Source organism: Protopterus annectens, chromosome 5.part0, assembly GCF_019279795.1.
Source record: "Protopterus annectens isolate FY-2018-M chromosome 5.part0, PAN1.0, whole genome shotgun sequence".
Taxonomy (NCBI): Eukaryota; Metazoa; Chordata; order Ceratodontiformes; family Protopteridae; genus Protopterus; species Protopterus annectens.
The window spans coordinates 1,202,472,543-1,202,495,586 of NC_056735.1; the positions used below are offsets into that span (position 1 = coordinate 1,202,472,543).

The following is a 23,044-nucleotide window of genomic DNA, read 5'->3' on the forward strand; positions in this document are numbered from 1 at the left end:
CTGTGGTACTCCTAGGGTATTTGCCCCTCTTATAGCTAGCTGGGGGAATCTATTATGGTGTATTTGTTTGTATATATGTACATACATGCTTATTTTTTGTTTGCTCTCTAATATTTTGAGCCATTGGCATTTATCAAAATTTAGCCTTCCTAGAGGGCACCTGGCATCTGGGGCAAGAAACACTGAGGAAAATGGCGTCGGCTGATGCCTTTATACCCGAGTAACTGCAGCAATGACGTCGGGTGAAGTGCGACACCAGCCGAAGCCAGACCCAGACTTTGGAATCCGGCCGACCGAAGGGCTGCCTGACGACAGGACAACCCATTTGTAAGGACTGCAGATGCATTCCTATCGGACATCTACATTTATGGTAGGTACAAAACTGTACTTTATGCCTTATGTGTTGGGGGGTGGAGGTTGCTTGCATTTCTGCTTTGGAGGTCTCTGTTGTTTGGGCAGATTAGTACTGAGAGCCTCCGCGAATGTAGGTGTGTGTTTTGTGGTTCTGTCTGTGTGTTTTGGTGGTGTGGGTTTTGAGGGACTATGTGATGAGTGTGGTGCGGTGCAAGTGTTTACCTTCTCCTCTCTACTGTCTAGGCCAGTCTTTGGTAAAGAGAGCTTTGCTTCCAGTTTGGCTATGTAAGTGAATCTCTCACAGGTCGTAGTGTTGGGTGGTAGAAGGAGAGGGTTGTCTTTGTACATGAGGCAATTGCTGCATTGTCCCAAGATGCCCAGATTCATCAGGTAGACAGGAGAAAACACCGGGAGCTGACCTTTAGACATGCCTGAATAGGTGCTTATTTATTAAGCACTAAAAACTGTTTTCCTCTAGACAAGTGAGGAAAGTTGAGTGCTGTAGTAATTTGTAACTTATTTAGTGCTTACAATGAGTTCTGAACAAGTGCTGAGATAAAAGAAACAGATGAGTGCTAAAACTAAAAAGCTGGCTAGTTTCAAGGGAAGTTTTGAAAAACAGACTTTATGGCACCAGGAATAGTTTAACCCCAGTTAAGTGGGGGGGGGGGCTTAAGAGCTCACAAACAGTCCTGGACACAGCAAATCCATATCTGACCTGCCACAGGAAAGGGGGGAAGCAAGCTTAGAATTTTTTTTCAGTAAAGTGGAAATGGAGAAAGCTGGAACAGAAGTTAATTCAATGTTAAGAATCTGAGTGGGTTGGCCTTCACAAATGTTCTCTATTAGATTGAGTGAACTAATGACACTAGACTGGGAGGAGGGTCACAGATCAAATATACAGTATGGGTGGGCACCTGCAAAGCTACCAAATATAAGAACACACAACACTATGGAGGGTGGGTGGGAAAAAATTACAGTTCCTAGCTGTAGCCATTAAATGAGTTTTAAACAGATCAAGGAGCAGACTCCAGAATGCTTTTAACAGACAGAAATGCACAGAAAAGTTCGGATAGAGCACTCACAAACAGAAAATACAACTCTCAGTATGAAAAAGCAGTTTACAGTTAAGTAATGTTAAAACAGTTTAAAACAGTACATAAATGCAGTGAAACAATAAAAAAGCTTTATAACAGTGCAAAAATATTGTAGATCAACTGTATAGCACAATTATAAGCATTTCAGAAGTGCAATTCAGTGAAGTAAGTGTAAGAAATAACTTAGCCTGCTCTTGGAATCTTAAGGAATTTCCACTTATGCAATGCAATCCAGAGCCTGACAATATAATCAGAACCTTTATAAGACACAGGGTTTATATAGCAGTAAGAATGGAAGAGTTGGAAGATCAGATTACTCAGCCCCTGCTATTACCCAATCATTCATACTACAGAAGATCAGGAGGCCTTGTTAGTCTCAATAATAATGAAGACAATCAACAGAAAATGGCTGCCAGAAACACAAACAAATCTTCCAGCCTACACAACAGGCCTCTATCAAGATTATGCCACTTGAGCAGAACACAGAAACCTCACTTTAAAAGCATAGAAAGAACACCCACAAAGAGAAAATCCAAGTCTCAGTATGAAAAAGCAGTGACTTCATGTCATTAATGTTTGGAGAATAAATTCAGTAACTTGGAAACAGACAAATATGGGATTACAAAGCAATAATTATATTTGTGAAACAGGGCAGAACAAGAAAATCTGGAAATGTTGGACTTTGTTAAACTTGTAAGGGGACTTTAAAGCATATGCCCTACTTCATGTCATGAATGTTCAGAAAAATACTCAATAGAGTGAAAGAGGAGGGAGAAAGTTAATTGTAAGTAAAACAAATTTTTTGCTTAATACTATTTACGTGGTGGATGATTTTCTTTGCATGTTATAAAGTACATTTTTTTTATTGGTGGATGATTTTCTTTGCATGCTATAAATTTTTATTTGGTTATTTTTAAGTGTAATGGGGATACTAATGTAAATAGTTGCTCCTGTTTTTTTTTTTTTCTGTCTCCCTTTTTCTTCAGATTTAAGAAATATAGGCAACAGAATATAGAAAAGTGATTAAAAGAGCATGACAAAAGAAAAATTAGTGTGCTTTTTTTCTCATTCTTGCCAGGGTTGGCTTTAAGTTTTAAGAGAAAGGAAGTGAATAAAAGAATTTTGAGTATTAAGGCTTTTCTTCTAGTAAACGTTTATGTATCTGTATCTGGTTCTAGTGTCTCTAGCAGACAGTCTGATGAAGGCAGATGGTTTGGAGAAAATGTTTTCTAAAAACATTCAAGTGTTTTCCCAGCTGAGAGAGCTATAAAAATAAGGCAAAACTAGACTGCATTTTATCACAGGCTCTACCATGCATCTATGCATGGATAATCTTTCTTTTAGTTTACCTCAATTCTGTGTGTATGGCTGTCAGTCTGGAACATTTCTTGCTGTTAGGAGGGTAAAACTTCAGTATTTGAAGATGCACATAGTTTTGTGTGTTAAGTTATTAGGTTTTAGGGGGTATTGGGCATGTGTGTACTTTTGTTTGAGGTTTTTCAATAAAATAAAAAATTCTGCAAGATGTGACACAGGCTCAAATGGAGATGATAGGAAACAATTGTATAAACGGTTAACCTGTCAAACACTGTTTGAATGTAACACACAAGCTTGAAGTAGACATTTAAAGGAAAACTCTGGGCTAGAACTAAAACAATATGTTTTTTTTTTCAGTCTGCCTTTGTTTCCAGACCTATTTTAACACCTAAAATGTACTCTAAGTGCTTTATTTGTAATTTTAGCCTGTTTACCACAACATGGCTACCGATGGGGCTTGCTATATCAACGTGATCTACTTCTCCTTCAAGCCTTTCTCTTTCCCATAAAGCATTTCAAGTCTCCTTTCTGTGACTCATGCCAGACATAAGGAAGTCACTGTGAATTTCCATGCCATTGACATATAATGGGAAATCTGTGACTCATTGTCAGTTTGTATTCCTTCTGTGTTAGGCCTGCTTCTTTTCTGTTGCTAATCACCCTCATTTATGTTCAGCTCAGAGCTTGCTTTACAGTATAATTTGAAGTTATCTAGCAGCAGACAGAGTTGTAGCTAAATTGGATGCCTTTGTTCTAAATGTTCTTTTGTAGTCCTGCATGAATTAACAGTCCCCTCCTCCCACACTACTGCAGAGGTGTGAAAACTGTCACTGCAACTGACAGCTCAGAATTGAAAGGAAGGGAGTGCCATTTCAAATGTCTTCCCCTCTGCCTGCAGAATCATTTGTTAGGCAGCAGCAGAAAGATTTATGTAAAAAATTTCAAATTAAATTTAGTAAAACAGTTGAGGATAATTTTTGATTATTTCATTGTGTACACTTTTTTTTATTTCCTCCTTATTTCTAAAAGACATTATTATGTTAACTTATGTTTGTTTTACTATCTCTTTGAAGAACATTAGCCTAGTGACATTTTTGTATTTTACATGACATTTTCATCATCTCAACACATTTTGAAGGACTGTAAAACAGTAGATAGCAAACCTGTGTCTGTGATGCTGGCACAGTAAAATTATGTACTGAAAACTCACTGTTTTCTATACTCCATGCAGTGAATTTTTGTTTTGGGGGGGGGGGGCTACTAATTATTTTGTGCATGTATGTATCGCTTGCATAATGCATATAACTGAGGCATTTGGGAGCTTAATATGATCTCTAACTCAGCTGAAACTATTTAGCAATCCTTTAGTCCTTTATTCATATTAGTAAATTTACTTTGAGGCCCTCCCTGCCTTTCTTTGTGCATATTTCAAATCTTACTGCTCCACTGATCATATATCGAGCTGTTAATTGGCAGTCGACAGTACTCAGCCAAACACAGTTATTCATATTTTTCACATTACTAATTTGACTTAGGTCTTTTTAAAACAACAAAAGAGACGTGCAGTTCGCAGAAAACACCACGTAAGAGGGTTTACACACTTCACTCAAATAAGGATAGCAGCATCCAATTTGCAGTTGTACTAACTAAACTTGTCAAGTCAGGCAGTAAGCACATCGGAGTAATACTACTGTCAGTGTCATGAGTACAGAATGACAATTTTGACTCCATAATTTTCCTGTCTACGTTATTACAAGTCACTGTACCAGGCAGTGCTGTGTGCCCTTTTGGCAATATTGCACATCTTACCCCAAGTTCTCTTAAATATTGCCACCTGAGATCCAAAAGCACATGTCATAGCGCTCTCCCCTTTGTGTAAATGTGTGTAGGCCCTACAAATTACTTAAGGATACCTAAAATACATAAAATACTTGTATCACATCACACAAACCCCTTTGTCATCAAATTGGTGACTGCTGCATAATGTTACGCTGTCTCACACTGTGCATCAGACATTAGTACATGTTCACACCAGTTACAGTGTGTCAAGGTTACCAGCTATCATCATATACACAGGTGACAGGATGCACACTACACAAAGGCTGCTGCATAATGTTATGCTGTCCCACACTGTGCATCAGACATTACTACATGTTCGCACCAGTTACAGTGTGTCAAGGGTACCAGCCATCATCATCTGCACAGGTGACAGGGAGCACACTGTACAAAGGCTTGAACTATAAACGCTGTTAGGAGGGCATAACTGCAACACAGGATTTTGAACACTGTGATTCCTGTGCCATGTCACCACCCACTTGCTACTCAGGCTCATGTCTAACAATTAATGTCTTCTCAGTGATTGTGCAAGAGTCTCTATGGAAATTAATTCCTGCTAGTTACATAAGCTCAACGTATATTTGGTTTACAGTACATACTTCATACATACAACAGCTTTGCTTAGTATGATTTTTGCCTTTATCCCTGTGCATGGCCTAATCAAATTCAGTGCCATGCTGCAACTAACAGACTATCTGTAATACCAAGGTCTCACAAATAAAAATAATGATGCAATTCATCATCTTCTTTCGGCTGTTCCCGTTAGGGGTCGCCACAGCAGATCACCTGTTTCTATGTCTTCCTGTCCTGTGCATCTTGCTCTGTCACACCAACCACCTGCATGTCCTCTCTCATCACATCCATAAATCTTATCTTAGGCCTTCCTCTTTTCCTGTTACCTGGTAGCTTCATCCTTAGCATCTTTTTCCCAATATACTCAGTATCCCCCCTCAGCACATGTCCAAACCAACCTAATCGTGCCTCTCTGGCTTTGTCTCCAAACCTTCCAACCTGGGCTGACCCTCTAATATACTTATTCCTAGTCCTGTCCACCCTCGTCACACCCAGTGCAAATCTTAACATCTTTAATTCTGCCACATCCAGCTCAAACTCCTGCCTTTTTGTCATTGCCACTGTCTCCAACCTATATAACATGGTTGGTCTCACTACCCTCTTGTAGACCTTCCCTTTCACTCTTACAGGTACTCGTCTGTCACAAATCACTCCTAACACTCTTCTCCACCCACTCCATCCTGCCTGTACTCTCTTCTTCACCTCTCTTCCACATACACCGTTACTCTGAACTACTGACCCCAAGTATTTAAACTCATCCACCTTCGCCACCTCTACTCCTTGCATCCTCACCATTCCTCTATCCTCCCTCTCATTCACACACATATATTCTGTCTAATGATGCAATTACATACATGAAATATTCCTGAACACACAAAACCATGTTCGACCAGCAATATAGTTATCCTACGCTCGTGCCTCCATTCAGTGTGCCAAAATAAGGTTACAAGATTTCCAATTAAATTAACTATGTGCATGAATGTTTGCTATAACACATAGTAAATCATCAACTGCACATCCACTAATTAGTAGCATTGACCTACCACTGCCTCTCATTTTAATGTTACAAGCAGTCCATCCACCAATCATTGCCCTTTCCTTCCATTAGCACATCAAACATTCTTAATAGTGTCACACCGCCATGACTTCAAGTCAGCAGACCGTAACCATTGGGTTTTCCTTCCCTTACAACATCTAACATAGCTGTGTGTCAGGCATGTCAAGTCACCAGACAATGACCATTGCAACTGTTAAGTGTTTGTATTACACCACCACAGAATGTAATCAACTGACTGCCATTGAACCCTCCCATTCCCTCTCCCTTGCGAGTGCATCATGCAACAGACACAGTTTCAACAACCATCCCTGTCATGGGTCACAGTCTCAATGTCCATCATCCTTGGTACAGCATGCCTCTGCAGTGTTCATGTCCAGCAATGTGCGGTGAGCTGAAACCTGTTCCAGCTGGTATTCCTGAATGCTATTATCACTATACATTTTATATTCGCACTATAACCACTTTGAATATGGCAACCTAGAACCAATGCCACTCTTACTCCAACATAATTCCTTCACCATAAAGAAAACAATCATGTACCACACACTATCATGACAGTTCCTTTCACTAATGGACAGAACCCACATGGTAAGAGTTGCGGGAGCTAGGTCTAACTCTAAACTGGTTACAAGTGGCATTACCCAGAGCTCAGTCCTAGGACCCCTCCTGTTTGGCATATACTTCTCAGAGGTACAGGCAAGCACAGGAGGACTATGGCTGACCAAGTTCGCAGACTACTGCAAACTAGGGGCTATAACTGACTCAACAGTTAACACAGACATCCTCCAAAAGGGTCTCACTGAGACAGATACCTGGATGTCAAAACTATGGCCGCAAGCTAAATGCCAAAAAGTGCATAGTCATCCCCTTTGGAAAAAACAAAGTACCCACAAACTACCACATAGGTGGTAGCCCCCTAAATACAGAAGACGTAATAAGGGATTTGGGGATCCAAGTAGATAGTAACCTCTCCTTTGATAATCACATTACCAAAGTGGTTAGAAAGTCTTTCTATGTGGCCCACCTAATCACAAAAGGGTTTGCATCCAGATTGAAAGAGGTCTTTGGGCCCCTCTATGCATCACTCATCAGACCCATCATAGAGTACAATGCCCCATTTGGTATGTCCCTTACAAGACACCTGCAACAACTGGAAAGACCACGGAAGTACCTCACCAAAAGGATCACTGGCCTCAAACAGATGTCTTTGCAGCTCAACTGAAGAAACTCCAACTGTACTCAGTTGCATACCACCCTCTCAGAGGTGATCTCTGCCTGACAAACAAGGCCATGTCCAACCCAGAATTGATGGACATGCTCCACCTAAAGAAAAACATTTCCTCTCGAGCCACATGCTCCAGGGATCTTAACCTCACCACAACAATAAATAGGATGTGCTGGAGGGATAGATTCCTGTCTCAGAGACTTCCCATTCTCTGGAACGAGATTCCAAACTACATTAGGCAGAGCTCCTCAATAACCATCTTCAAGTGAAAGCTTGACAGAGTGGATGGGAAACAGAAAGTTTACCCCAGGCATCACTTCAATGGCTCTGCTGGACAGAGGCACAGGGAACAAATCTAAGGGGGTGGCAAAAGCCAACACATTCCGGCTAGGCTTATAAATGCCTTTGGGCAGATAGCCTAGTACCTACCTATGAACATATGAACCTATTAAAAATAAACATTAATAAACAAGAGGCTTCCTCTAGGTACATATGAAAATAATAGAAGGTAGAGTGTGAAACTGATAAGTTAACCTGTAAGTGCCAAAAGGAGACCAAGGAAGAAATGAAATTCTAAATGACAAGTTCACATCTGTGTTCATTATAGAATCATACAGCCTAGTACAAATCCAGGAAGATGATAACAGGATTAGGATGGTCAGATGAAAAATGTAGTAACAGGAGATGGGAAGGGAACTAGAATTTAAAGGCGGATAACATAAAGGGACTAGAGGGAATTTTCAGCACAGATCCTAAAATTGACTTCGAAGTTTTTGGATTAACCTCTGAAAGAACTATATAGCAGTAATTTTCAGGAATTTGTCAATATATGGGATAGGATGCAAGTAATTGCGGTGCTTATGTACAAAGCTGGCACAATGGGCAACCTAGAACATAACAGACCATTGTGTTTAACTTCAGTGGTCAACAAAGCCATGGCAACGTTCTTATTCTTAAACATACATTACTTCTGGTGAAAAATGGACAATTTCTGAGTTTCATTATGCGGTTCACAGTGACAGACTGTCAAGCTAAGATTTCCTAGCTCGATGACAGGGTCAGTAAGAAATAAGATGGAAGACACCATTTATGCCAAAAAACATAATTATCTCATCAAATTAGAGATAAACATATATGCAATATTAAAATATAATAAATCAAAACAACGCATATTACAAGAGCTAAAAACAAATTCATTCTGTGTGTAAGCTTCTGAATTGATTCATGTTCCTTAGATTTTGACTCTGGTATTTAGTTCTATGGCAATTACAGATTGGTTAACAAAGCATCCTGTCAGTGTATGGCTACTTAAGATGTAGTAACTCTAATCATCTTATTATAGCCAATTTATGTCCAAGTGATGCCTCCAGGTGCATCTGCAGTTAACTACTTATGCCGCTAGGCTTTAGACTACATGCAATTGGAATTTCCTTAAATAATGATATGCATGATATAAGGTAAATGCCAGTAATAGCTAAAACAATTTCAGAGGTGTTGAGATCTGTGGTTCCATTGTCGGTGTTGCTGTGTCTCAAGAGGGATTCTGAAAAAAATCAGGATGCACCTTAAGGAACCTGCATACTTTGTCATGACTGGCAACATGTGGACAAATGCCAGGTCTGAAATTGATGTTGACCCGGGTGAAATCAAACATGTGGTAGTCACAGGTATGTGCAATTGTACAGACCTTGATGTACCACTCACCCGGCCGAACAATAGGACCACAATTGGCTGTATGCACACTGCCAACATGTGTCACATCGCAAACATACTCGTGTCTCACCAGCAGGTAGTGTTATGAGGTGAACGATAAAATGAGCACAGAAACTATAAGCCTATGAGTCTGAGTAGTCTAATATGATAAGCAAAAGACTGAATTCACAGGGAAATGTTCTGTTCAAAGACACTGGACACAAACAGCCTTCTCTTAACTAAGGAAAATTCAATGTCTACTTAACTTGTACTTTTTTTCTGAAATGCACTTAGGCAATGCATGCGGGGGAAACGGTGCACACAGTAACACCAACCTGGACCTGGCTAAGACATTTGATACAATATCCCACTCAGGTAAAGCTGACAAAATCAATGACTTGGCCATAAACCGCTACATATCTCACTGGATTGCAAGCTTTCTCGCTGGCAGGACTCAGGAAATCACGATTGTTGATACCATGTTCACTAAATGACCATTCTCAAGGTAGGTACCTCAGGGATCCATGTTGAGATCACTCCTATTTGTCGTATACTTCTGAGACGTAAAGTCAAATCAAGTTTGCAGATGACATATAACATTGGGACATATAACAGATTCTCCCATGACACAAACATCTTACAAGCGGGTTTACCACAACTAACTCGTTCCAAAGCCATGTACTATAACCCATTGGCAAGAAGTACAATATAGTGCTTTTTGGCTAAACTGCTACCCAGGCTAAGTACTCCTTGACTAAGAAATCCCTAACAGATGACACAATATCCAAGGATCTGGGAAAATATATAGATAATAACATGGCCTTTGATCAACCTGTGTCCACAACAGTAGGACAATCATCCTGTGTCGCCCAACTTAGAAGTTAGGGCATGGCATCCATGTTAAATGAAGTCACAGTCGCACCATTTTTTGACCTTATTAGACCGATCTTTGAGTATAATGCCCTCTTTCATATGTATCTGATCAGACTTATGCAACAGTTGAAATGCCCCCAAAGGGTGACATGAATGAGACATGTTGGTGAGATAGATGTGTCTCACAGTATCTCCATGCTGTGCAACAGGATGCCCCTCGATGCGAAGCAGTATCTTTCCAACCTAACACCACTCTAAATATTCAGCTGTGGTACTACCTTTATCTTTTATCCAACAGGTGGATATTTTGTTATAAGAAAAGAGCAGTCCGGGTCTAAACTGTCTGCAAACACAAACAGCTAAAGTTAACTTTCAGTATGTCTACCGGTATGAGCGAATATTCATTATCCCCTTGAGAGCACTCTGCTTTGGCTTGTAAGCAGCCCCCACCCCAACACACACACACACACACACACACACACACACACACACACACAGCCATTCCGGTGTCCCATTACTTGGCTATCTCTCCATTTCTCCCCAGTTGCCATAAATACTGTTCAAACCTCTGTGTGCATACTGTTTTCGGCTTTACTTCTATAATGATTACAGATACTTGGATTTAAATGTAAAACTTTTATTTCGAATTTTACAGCACAAAACACTAATAGCCATTTGTTAAGCAAGCAATACAGTCTCTCCCAAACAGACATAGCTTTAATACTTATTTGCCTTTAAAACTCACATTCAGTGAAACAAAATTGAAACCTACATTCAAAGAAAATGCATCTGGCCAGTGGTGGATTAAGTTTACCTTTGTTTTTTTTTCAAATCATAGGCCCCTTGCACACATTTTTAAAGCCAAGCAAAAGTTCTTTGATTTACCTTCCTGATTGTATTAAATTTTAATACATAATAACGGCTAGCAGACATGAATTAGCAGCCATCACAATTTTAAGACTGGTATGCTCATGTAGAATCTCTAATGAAACAAAATTGGCATATTACTGATGTACTTAAATAGCATATATTGCCAGGCTGTGGCAACACAATCATCTAAAATGTTGGATATGTTAACCGTATGAAAATGGCCATATGTTAGTTCCCTTAAAGCAAGTACGCAAACATCTGAGTATGCAGTCATACACTGGGTTGTAAGTGATGTGTGTGTGTTTGTGTGTGTGTGTCCGCACGCGTGCATGTGTGAATAAAACTCCAGTATCCAAGAGTAGTTATATGAAAGAAAAGCATTATTATCAAATGAATTATGTTCTTTGGGTACAGTTTTTGGTTAAACTGTTATGTAGAGTGTTGACAGTGTGTTTATTATTTGGCTGTGAGTAAACCGGGCAACAGTAAGACTCTGAATATATTTTTGTTTATCTACTTTTCCTAAGAGGCACAGTGAAATGTACTGTGTTAGGCTGTAGAAGTGTTGGTCTAGCTGATATTGCAGATGAATAAGGTTATGAGCTGTCAATGCACTGCTTCCTGTAATGCAGGGCTTGATTAACACAGCTTTCATTTGTCTACTGTGGGACTTACCTGGTCCCTTCATCAGACAGTACTCCTGGTCTGCCACTAAAAGGGATACTTGTATCCAATTGCCTGTACACATCACTTTTGGAATTCTTGCACCCATCACATTGTCATTAATCATTGCTTCAGTAAATGATATTTAACTACCAATCGGAGCATATATCTTAAGGTTTGCTGTTTAGCAAATATCTGTCATTGTTTTTTGCTTTAATTTTTGAAAATACAAGTTTGTAATTAAACCCAATAATCTATGTGTTCATTGTAATAGTAAGGAAGAAAATATCTTGTGCACTAACAGGTCTGAACAGTATTTTATAGTAACTGGGGAAAGAAATAAGTACTTGAATACTGGTAGGTCTGGGGGTCTGGGACATCCAGTTGATTGCACTGCTTAGGACCTCACTTAATCACAATCTTATGGGCACGTATACACACACACACACACACACACACACACACACACACACACACTTTGCATCTTCTTTAGTTTGTTTCAAGTGTAAGGTTACTGCTCTGGTGCAATATGTTCATGAGTTATCGCCTGAATGGTGGACAAAAGTCAACTGGGTTATCATGGAGGTGTACAGATGTAAGTCCACTTCACAATGGTGGATGATGAAGTGACCCCAGAAACTACAGACCTATTAGTCTGACTAGTCTAATATGCAAAGCAAGAGTGAATTAACCTGGAAAGGTTCAAAGACAATGGACCCAGTTTGGCTTTGTTAAGAGAGAGCTATGTCTGCTTAACCTGGTGTACTTCTGTAACAAAGCCACTAAAGCAATGCTTGCGGGTGAGACGGTGCACACAGTTCCAACCGACCTGGACCTGGCTAAGACATTTGGCAGAAAAAAGACAGAAAATCCACCCAAGAAGAGACAATCAACGAAATCCACAAATGTTCTGATTAAAATATAGTCCTTTAATACGAATAAAACTTCGACTTGGAATAAAATGAAAAATAAAAAAGCTCAAAACTGTCCATTGAAGATATCCGATGAGCGCTATCGACTGTTGTCTTCCTCAGATCGTATACGATCATCGGATATCTTCAAGGGACAGTTTTGAGCTTTTTTATTTTTTATTTTATTCCAAGTCGAAGTTTTATTTATATTAAAGGACTATATTTTAATCGGAACATTTGTGGATTTCATGATTGGCCATCCTTGGGTGGATTTTCTGTCTTTTTTCTGCCGATATTGGCTGTTTTTTTGTGACAGACCACCTCTAGCGTTTGGGAGTTATCTATTCATTTGTAACATGGCTAAGACATTTGGTACAATATCCCACTCAGGTATAGTTGACAAACCCAATGAATTCGCCATAAACCATTACATATCTTGCTGGATTGCAAGCTGTCTCACAGACAGGACTTAGGAAATCAGGATTTGTTATACCATGTCCACTAAAAGACCATTGACAAGCTAGGTACCTCAGGGCTCCATTTTGAGATCAATCCTATTAGTCATATACCTCTGAGAGGTGAAGGCGGACCAAGATCCTAGATGACTTAATAATTGTGAGTTATGACAGATTTCCCATGACACAAACATGTTAAAAGAGGGTTTACCACAAATAATGGGTTGCAAAGGCACGGACTACAACTCATTGCCAAGAAGTGCAATATAGTGCTTTTGGGAAAACCTGCCACCCAAGCTAAGTACTCCATCAATAAGACACCCCTAACAGATGATCCAGTATCCATGGATCTGGGAACATATATAGATAATAATCTGTCCTTTGACCTACCTGTGGCCAAAGTAGTAAGACAATCATCCTATGGCACCCAACTTCTAACTTAGGCAGTGGCATATTGGTCAAAGGAAGTCATAGTGCCACCATATTTGGTCCTTATCAAATGAATCAGTGAGTGTAACGCCCTCTTTGACTTGTACCTGATCAGACATATGTGCCCATTGGAATGGCCCCCAAGGGTTCCTTCCCAGGAGAATACGGGGTATAAACACATTGCCCTACCTGGATCACCTTAAAGCCATATCTGTATACTGCGTCTCAGACATATTACTGTGAGGTGATCTATGTCTAGCAAACAAGGCATCTTCGATCCAGCTCTGATGGATGTTGTTTACCTGACATTAACAAACAGCATCAGACCCACCTGAGCCAAGGATTTAAATTTTGCTTGTGGCATGAATAAGACATGTTGGTGCGATAGATGTGTCTCTCAGAATCTCCATGCTTTGGAGCAAAATGCCCCTCCATGTGAAGCAGAGTCTACCCCGTTCTAGATTTAAGTGTAACCCTGAGTGAGACATGGTCAGTTAGAAAGCCATACCAGTTCTGGCCCCATGTCTCAGATAGACAGAGGCACAGAGTATCTTCCTAAGTAACATACCCCTGTATTAAATGCCCCTGATACATAGTGACCATACCTCTCAACCTCTTAGCACAGGAAATCTGGAAAAAGCTCAAAATTAGGGTGGGGACAAAGGCCTAAAAATAGGGACATATTTTAAACATTACTCTTAAAAATGTAGAAAGTAGACAGAATAATAGGATGTGTGTTATGATGCGTTTTTGTGGAGGATATAGAATCGGAAACTCAAATATATGTAAATATTTAAACACTGCAATCCTCAGATATTTGTCATAAACCCACAGATTTGATGAAAAAAACAGACCAACAACATGAAGCCAAAATCTGGACAGTTGACACCTACTATAGGGACTCAACTGGGCTGAATTGCATGGCTAGGCTTATAGAGGCCATAGTAATCATTAGCCTAGTATACTCCAATGACTAAACACTAGGTATGTACCTGTTGAGGCAAATGCAGCAAGTAGACTGTCCATAGAAGCTCCACTCAAAAGAGTACAGTGTGTAAACATGTCTTACATAGATCACCTTAAAAACTTATGGCTATACCCTCTTTCCTTTCCTTTTCTTTCTCCAAGGTAGCGGACAAAAGTCGGAGGTATGATCGGAAAGAACAAGGTAAATGGGAACATACGTTTTGCGAGTGTAAGGATTTGGCAGACTTTAAAAATTACAAGCAGAGAACTCTGTCAGAAGAATTGCCCGAGCAAATGACTGCATCCAAGGAAATGCTTTTTTTAGCTAGGATATAAGATCTGAATTGCCTAGACATTGTGGTGGCTGGCAAAACAGCCATTTTACTACAAAATGGAAATCAAAGTCTTAACCAACTACATTATAAACCATCACTCTGTCTACTATCAGGTTGCCTTCCTGACACCCTTAGTGACCATTATCCAACCTATCTTCTCAGATAACACATAAACCCAACTAACCTAAATACTTATCATCAGATCGGTAATAAAAGAAACTTCTCTACAGACTTCATATCCATCCTAAATCACTGTAATTGGTCACCTATCAAACACCTCCCTCTAGAGGAAGACTTCAGTTCTTTAATACAGTCTTCTTTAGGATACTAGATGATCTCGCCCCTCCCAGGACTACAGGAGTAGGGCATAGCCAGCATGTTTTAGGTGCGCTTTTAGTAAAGTTTTGAAGTGGGTGCATGATGGTACGGAGGTAATTGTGGGTGGGAGTGAGTTCCATAATTTGGCTATGGCGCAAGAGAATCGTGCTTCACCAGCAGAGTTACTAGCTTTAGTGATCTTCAAGTGATTTTTGTTGCTGGATCTTAGTGGTCTGGTGGTGCAAGAGTTCTACACAGAATGCAGTGACTGCAAACAACCATGTGTTTAACTCATAGTGATGCCAAAGCACATAGCTGAGGAGGATTGGAAAAACAAAAGGGCAAACTGAGACTATAAGAACTGGAAAATGCCGATGGAAAGATGACACATGAGAGGCACTAAGAGACATCAACACAGGATCAGTCATACCATGGATAAAATGCAAAATGGCAGTCAACAGAAGGCACATGTTGCGACTGAGACGAACCAATCGTTCTTCTGGTATTAATCCACTTAGTCTGGTCTGTAGAGCCAAAATAAAAAACAAAACAGGTGCAACAAAGCCCAGGCGCTTGTCTTCATCTTCAGTGGATCCTATGAAAGCCAAAATTCCTAGCCCCAAATAATGTGCTACTGAGGAAATCACAGCACTCATGCCTAAAACAGTCAACATTGAATCACAGCCACTGATTATAAGACTGCAAACTACTTTCTAGAAATCATCCCATGAAACAGTGTAGTTCTGGATATCTTCCTCTTTTGCTACCTTAGCTACAAAAATTAAGACACCTGCTTGTACAGTTAGCCTAATAAGCCAGAAGACTCTCATAATATCAGGAAAACTAATTCTCTTCCATGTTTCTTGTAAAAGGATCTGTAGTCCGTACAATCTATACATGTGCATTACTAGAAGATACATGTACCTTGCTGAATAGTAAAACCATTTCAGTTTCAAAGTCAAACAGACGGTTGCATGCAAAGTCACAACCATACCAGACATGATGGCTACAAAAAGACGAGTGTCCACAGGTAATTCAAAGACTGAGCTTACTACAGGAAACAAGAAGTCAAGTATTATTAGCCCTGCAAATGTAGACTGAATATGGAGCAATGTTACATATCCTATTCCAAATACGAGTTGAAGGAAAGCAAGTGCTAGCCACAAAGAAAGTCCATTTCTAATCAGAAGTGCATCTCCAAAGGCTGTGAAGTAATGAATGCTATAGAAGTCTCTCTGCACAGTTGAACAGTAATTCACCGACACTGATGCCGAAGCTAGGAGAGCAGCACAGAATAACAAATAAAATTGGAAAAGTGCTCTCTGAGATAAAACTAGGATGACACTGACGACAAGTAACCCTAATAATTTGAGTACAGTCTGAACTGCTGTATCAACCCATCCTGCCTCTGGATCATGAGTGGAATTAAAAATGGCATCAATAAAGAAAATACAAGGTGCTCACAAAATTACATCCAACATTGCCCGGGCGTGATCCACCAGATGTCCCTGGGACATTTCCATCAAGAACCTAAAGCCAGGATTTCACCCAGCTACACAGATCTTGCTACTGTGTTTATTAAGAACCTAACCAAATGCCGAACCTTCACCTGGAGACTCCATTCCCATCAACTCCCATCAATAAGCCGATCGATACAGGCGTGTAAGCGATTGGCTTATTACAGTGTGCTCTACACCCCCTGCTCTGTCTTTTAGGCAGCACCACAACCCCTCTGTAGAATAAAAAAAAAAAAAGGGCTTCACATTAATAAGCCGATCGATACATTGTAAGCGATCGGCTTATTACATTGTGATCTACATCCCCCTGCTCTGTCTTTTAAGGCAGAACCACAACCCCTCTGTAGAATCCAAGAAAAAAGAAATAAATTAAAAAAAAAAAAAACGGACTTCACAGTAATAAGCCGATCGATACAGGCATGTAAACCGATCGGCTTATTACAGTGTGCTCTACACCCCCTGCTCTGTCTTTTAGGCAGCACCACAACCCCTCTGTAGAATAAAATAAATTAAAAAAAACAAAACAAAAAAAAATGGACTTCACATTAATAAGCCGATCGATACATTGTAAGCGATCGGCTTATTACATTGTGATCTACACCCCCTGCTCTGCCTGACCCATCTGAAGAAGCAAACCCCACCAAAAAAAAAAATGGCCTTCACACAGTAATAAGCCGATCCATACATTGTAAGCGATTGGCTTATTACAATTAAACCTACATCCAGGGAAGAAAAGTAAAGTGGATGTTCCTTTAGCTGGCACCCTAGATAGCCAGATGCATGACAACACACGTCTCTTATACACACAGTTACTCAGACATTCTGCTTGCTTACACACCAATTCATTCTCTCATGCTCACACACAAGCATAAAACAGTGTTTTCTGCATTCACACAGAGATACATACTGCTATCACGCACGCACTAATTTCTGGATTCAAAACACACACATTCTACTTTCACGGACACAAACTTTTCTACATTTACATATACATACTGCTTTCATCCATGCATTCTCACACGCATGCAGACACAAGCACTCTTACACATACATGCTTGTACTGTAGCAGGGTAGTTGGACACTGATATCGTACTGCAATTTTACTAAGGAGGCATTGCATACCAAACCCTGACAATAGCTAATAATACATTTGCACAAAAAGCCGAAAGACACAACAACATTTGCACAATGCTAAGATAGAGGAGGAGAACAAAAGGGAAAAAAAAGCGTATTTAAACTTTAGCGGCAGAATTGTGGCCAGATAGTTGTATCCAGTCCAGATAGTTAAATCAACTTACCGAAACAAATATGGAAAAGTATGTATGTTCACCACGGATTTTGACTGCTGTTTTGCTGGAGAAATTACTGGATACAATGCTGTTTTCACTCCGGATGGAAACGGTGGATGGAATTAAGTTCCGCAACAACTTTTTGAGTAGTTTATAGCAGCTGATAAGTTAATCGGGCTACGTAATGGTGATGTCACAGTGTAGGAGGATCAGCATGAGAGGGGAACTACTGATTTGACTGTGTCGAAGGTACGTCAGGAAGGTGCAGACCAACTCCACCTGAAAGCATGCGATACTAATGATTGGGGGATGGGCTTTCCTGCCCTACGCTAGGGAAAGGCAGAAATGTAGAACTGACAAACTTCTTTGTCTGTTCAGGTAACTGCTGATGGCTGGGACGAGTTAACAGGGAAAGAAAAAGACTCCCGGTTGAATTAAATTGTTGTTGAGCCCGGAGTTTTCCTTTAATAAAAAAGCTGTTGTACATAAAGGGTGGAAATAATCCTTCAAGAATTTGATTCTTTCTATAATGTCTTTAAATGTTAATGGTATCACAGATAAAAAAAAAAAAAAAAAAGAGTATATTAAAAATGTAGAGTGCAAATAGCTATGCTACAGGAGACACACTTGGAAAGAACTGAACATGTGAATTTGATAAAGGTTTTCAGGATGGTTATGCAGCAGAATACCTGGCACAAAGGAAGAAAAGAGTGCTTGTATGTATTAATTGTAAGAAGAGCTCTGCTGGTAAGGGAGGAGGATTACACTGGCATGTATTTATATTCCAACGAAAACTATTATAATAGAGCTTTAAAAATTATGGGAGAAGTAATCGGCTTTCAGCAAGGAATATTGTTTATTGCTGGGAGTGGAATTTGATTTGCAACAGTGGAGACTGTTTGGGGGCTCAGAAGGGAAAATATAACAAAGGAGGGTAATTTTTTTAAAGAAATTTATGAATACATTTGACATGGAAGATGTGAATTCAGTACAATGAGTTTGGAGTGAATTTACTTATTCCCCAAGATACAAAAAAACTGGGCTAAGCTAGACAGAATTTACATTTCACAAGAACATATGCATTTAATTAAATGTCTTGATACACACCCAGTAGCTATTTCAGATCATGTGCCAATAATAACTAAGGTAAAAGCACAGGGTAATGAAATAAAAATGAGACACTGATACTTTCCCACTTATCTTTTGAAAAGAAAGGAATTTAAGGAAAGGTTAGTGAAAATTGTTCAGGAGCTATTAGAGAATATAGAAATGTCATCAGAAAATATAGCTAGAGAGTGGGATAAAATTAAAACAGAGTTTAAAAATAGAGTGAAAATAAAAGAAAGGGAGATATGCTTAAGAAGCAGAGGGACTGACATGTTAAAGTATTGCAAAATAGGGGGATCTCACAGAACAAGAAGAGAAGCAACTGCAGAATACTAAATAAAAAAGGGATTACCTAGAGCATATGCATGAGTTGAGAAAGATTGCTGTTACACAACTGTTTTTTTTTTGATAATACCTCAAGAGCACAAAAACTTTTAGCACAAAGACTTAGGCAACAGAAAGTAGAAAGGGCTATTCCCCACATTGTCAGTTAAACAGTGGACAAGTGAAGATGAAAGAGAGACCCCTTGTCCTGTGTGAGGTGATCCAACCAGAGAGGTAACTTGTGATTGCCCCTGGCCAGATTAATTAAGAGGGGAAAACAGTGCTGTCTTGGACAAAAGGGAGTCATTAGCAAGACTTTTGGTGAGTCCAGCTGAATTTTCTGCAGGACACAGGGAAAGAGGAGGGACAAAGAAACATCCCTTTCCAAGGGAAAGGGAGGACATCTGTCTTCCACTCCAGATGGCATGGCAGTCTGGAACAGAACAGAGGGAGCTGCCTGTTCAGAGGGGAGGCAGAAAGGTCAACCTGAAGAATACCCCACCAATGGACAATGTTCAGAAACAAGTTTCTTTGAAGCATCTGTTCATGAGCATGTGGTTTGGACCTGCTTAGAGTCTGCTACTAGACTGAGCTCTGAAGGAATGTATACTGCCTAAAGGGTTAACTGATAACTGACAGCCACCTCCCAGGCATGAAGAGCCATCCTGCAGAGAAGGTAAGATTTTGCACCTCCCTGCTTGTTGACATGAAACTTCACTGTAGTTTTGTCTGCGTACACCTTCAAGGGCCTGGAGAGAACATGGGGTGAAAACCCTGAGGGGTCAGAATCAGAGCTGTCATCTCTTTGGTGTTGATATGGTCTGACTTTTGATGAGGAGTCCAGAAACCCTGAACTTTCAAGTGATCACTTGAAGCCCCTCACTCCATGTGTGAGGCATCGGTGAACAGTTCTTAAGAAGTGATTGGAGGCTGAAAATGCAGACCTGGTTTTAGAGCAAATTGCTGAATCCACCACTCAAATTCCTTTTTGACAGGGAAGGAGAGATGCACTGAAATCCAGAGGATGGCAATGCCGTACGCAAACCAACTTCAGCTTCCACATATGCAGTCGGGTAAGAGGGAGAATTTGAATATAAGAGACCATATATCCCAGAGCCTGGAGAAGCTGTCTGGCTGGAATGGTAGTCAGACGAAGAGACTGAAAGAATACTGTCAGTGACAAAACCTTTGGAAGTGGAAGAGAGGCTAACATTGGCATTGTCTGAATCCTGCATCCCATGTACATTTAACCCTGAGAGGGAGTCAGGATGGACTTTTGGAAATTGACAGTGTACCACAGACTTTGAAAAAAGAGATGGTGAACTCCAGATCCTGTAACAGGTGACTAGGAGAAGGTGCCTGAAGCAACAAGTAATCTAGATAAGGAAAAATCTGAATGCCTTAGAACCTGCAAAAAGCAGTCACAGGAGCTAGGCATTTTGTGAATATCCTTGGGGCAGTAGAGGGACCAAAGGGCAAAGCAGAGAACTGAAAATGAGAGGAAGAAACAAGAGAAATTAAGGGATCTTCAGAAAGGTGTTGAGCAGGGAGGGATCCAGAATAGGTCTCCAAGTACCCTTCTTTTGAGGAACTGGGAACATCCTGGATAAAAACCCTTTCCCACATGGGAAGGGGGAACAGGCTGAATTGTTCCTTAGTTCATCAGGGACCCTAGGACCTGTGGGAAATGAGGAAATTGCTCTAGTGGAGGTTGAGAAATCCCTGAAAAAGGAGGCAGAGACTTCCATACCATAAAGTAAACCTGACAGATGATAGAGACAACCCAAGAGTTTGAAGTAACGAGAAGCCAATTTTCAAGACAATGGGAAAGTCGAAGGGACAAAGGGACCTGGTTTGAGAGTTGGGGGGAGGGGAGCAAATTTTCAAAGAGAAGCAGGCTTATCAGATGGAGGCTTCTGGGCTACAGAAGACTAAGAAGCCTTAGCAGAAGAGGCTCACCTTACCACCCTTCCTGCCCTTGGAGGCCTGGCGGGGCTGCTAGCAGACAAAAGCAGATATAGAAGCATGATTCCTCTGGAACTTAGGGATAGGAGAGACAAAAATATGAAAGGTCCTGGAAGGCTTTGCCTCTCTTTTGAGGAGAATTAAACAGGTGAGCAGCAGCAGTCCCAAAGTGATATTTATTATCCAAAGGAGCATCCAACAACTTGGCCTTAATGTCCTTAGGCAAAGACTGAAGATGATAGGATCATAGAAGATTACTAGGCTATCGACCCAGAAGTCATTTTAAGCCAAGCCATTTCATCCCAATGTAATACCATAGAAATGCTAGTCAGTTCCCATGATTGTATTTAGTGATGACTGCCCATGTCCAGGAAGGTTATGGGCTCTATCCCCGGTAAGAATTTATGGTGCCCCATCTGCTCGTCCAGATTTCTGTTGAACAGTATCATAGAGGTGCTCTGTTTCATATGAATTGGTACCCTGTTCCAAAGACACAGTAGTTGCTGAGAGATAAATCTGTCCCTCCAGTATGTTCTATTTAAGTCGTAAGCCATATTTAGGTCCCTGGAATGGGTAGCCCTGATCCCATTTGATTTACATATATGCAACAAGTTCATTAGGGTTGAGTCTTGGATTGCTCTGTAGGCCAGTCATAACTCTCCCCTAAAAAGTCTATACAATACAGAGTATAGTGACAGGGACTTTTGACAGTCTGTGTAAGACGCATGCTGGAGCCCCTTGATGATCTTTGTTAGAAACCTCTGAGGTCTCTCTAATTGCTGTAGGTGTTTAGTGTGGTACATGCCAAACAGGGATTTTTACTCAATTATAGGCCGGATAAGTGCTGAGTATAGGGGATTATAACTTATTTTGCTGTCATGATGATATCTTTACTAATCAAGTGTGCTGCATAGAAAGCTTTCCTTATTACAGTAGACACATGGTGGGCGAAGTTGAGATCACAGTCAAAATGTTATCCCAGATCCCTTACCACTTCATGGGTACTTAGGATATTGTTGATTTGATAGTGTGAGGGGACATTGTTTGTGCTGAAGGGAATGCTGATGCATTTCTTTGCATTCTGTTTGAGACTGTGGCTAATACATCACTCACTGGTCTGTGTGAGACCCTCCATGATTATACTGATATAATTTGGGGATACAATGATTGCATCCATTTTACAGTAGTCTGCAAATTAGGTCAGCCACAACCCCTTAGTTTGGACCTGAACTTTTGAGAAGTATATACCAAACATTAGGGGGCCCAGCACTGACCCCTGTAGCACTGCACTAGTAACAGGTCTGCTGAATGATGTGGAGTCACCCACTTTGACAGCATGTGTCTGGTTTGTGAGTCAGTTGGCAACCCATCTTACAATTAAGGGGTTTACATTCAGTTTGCTAACTTTATCAGTAATGCCTGAATGTGGGATTGTGTTGAAAGCCTTTGCCAGTTTGATGTATGCTGTGTGCACATATTTGCCCTAGTCAATGGCCTTAGTCACATTTTCAAAGAAATCCACCAGATATAACAGGCAGGATCTGCCCTTCATGAAGCCAGACTGGGTAGGATCCAGGGTTTGGAAGTCACCTATGTCTTTATTTATAAGGTCCATAGTGACACGTTCCATGGCCTTACGATGAGACTGGTCATGCTTATGGGTCTGTAATTCCCTGGATCTGTTGCCAGACTACCCTTGTGGAGGGAAATAACTGTTGCTGTTCTCCATTCCACAGGAACAAAGCCTGTGGTTAGGCTATGATTGAAAAGGTACTTATTGGTGATGCTAGTTCATGTTTTAGCCTGTTTAGAAGACCTCCTAGGATGTTGTCTGTTCCTATAGAGGCTGTGTCTTTGAGGATCTTCTCTTC

At 40.4% G+C, this 23,044-nt stretch overlaps 1 protein-coding gene and 1 pseudogene across 1 annotated transcript in view; one reads left to right on the forward strand and one right to left on the reverse strand.

The window, feature by feature from the left end:
• The window catches only part of LOC122802339 (transcriptional coactivator YAP1-like), a gene marked incomplete in the record, with an annotated part of 1,778,419 nt that overhangs the window by 1,503,876 nt on the left and 251,499 nt on the right, over nt 1-23,044 (forward strand).
• LOC122801602 lies at nt 15,144-18,300 on the reverse strand (annotated as a pseudogene).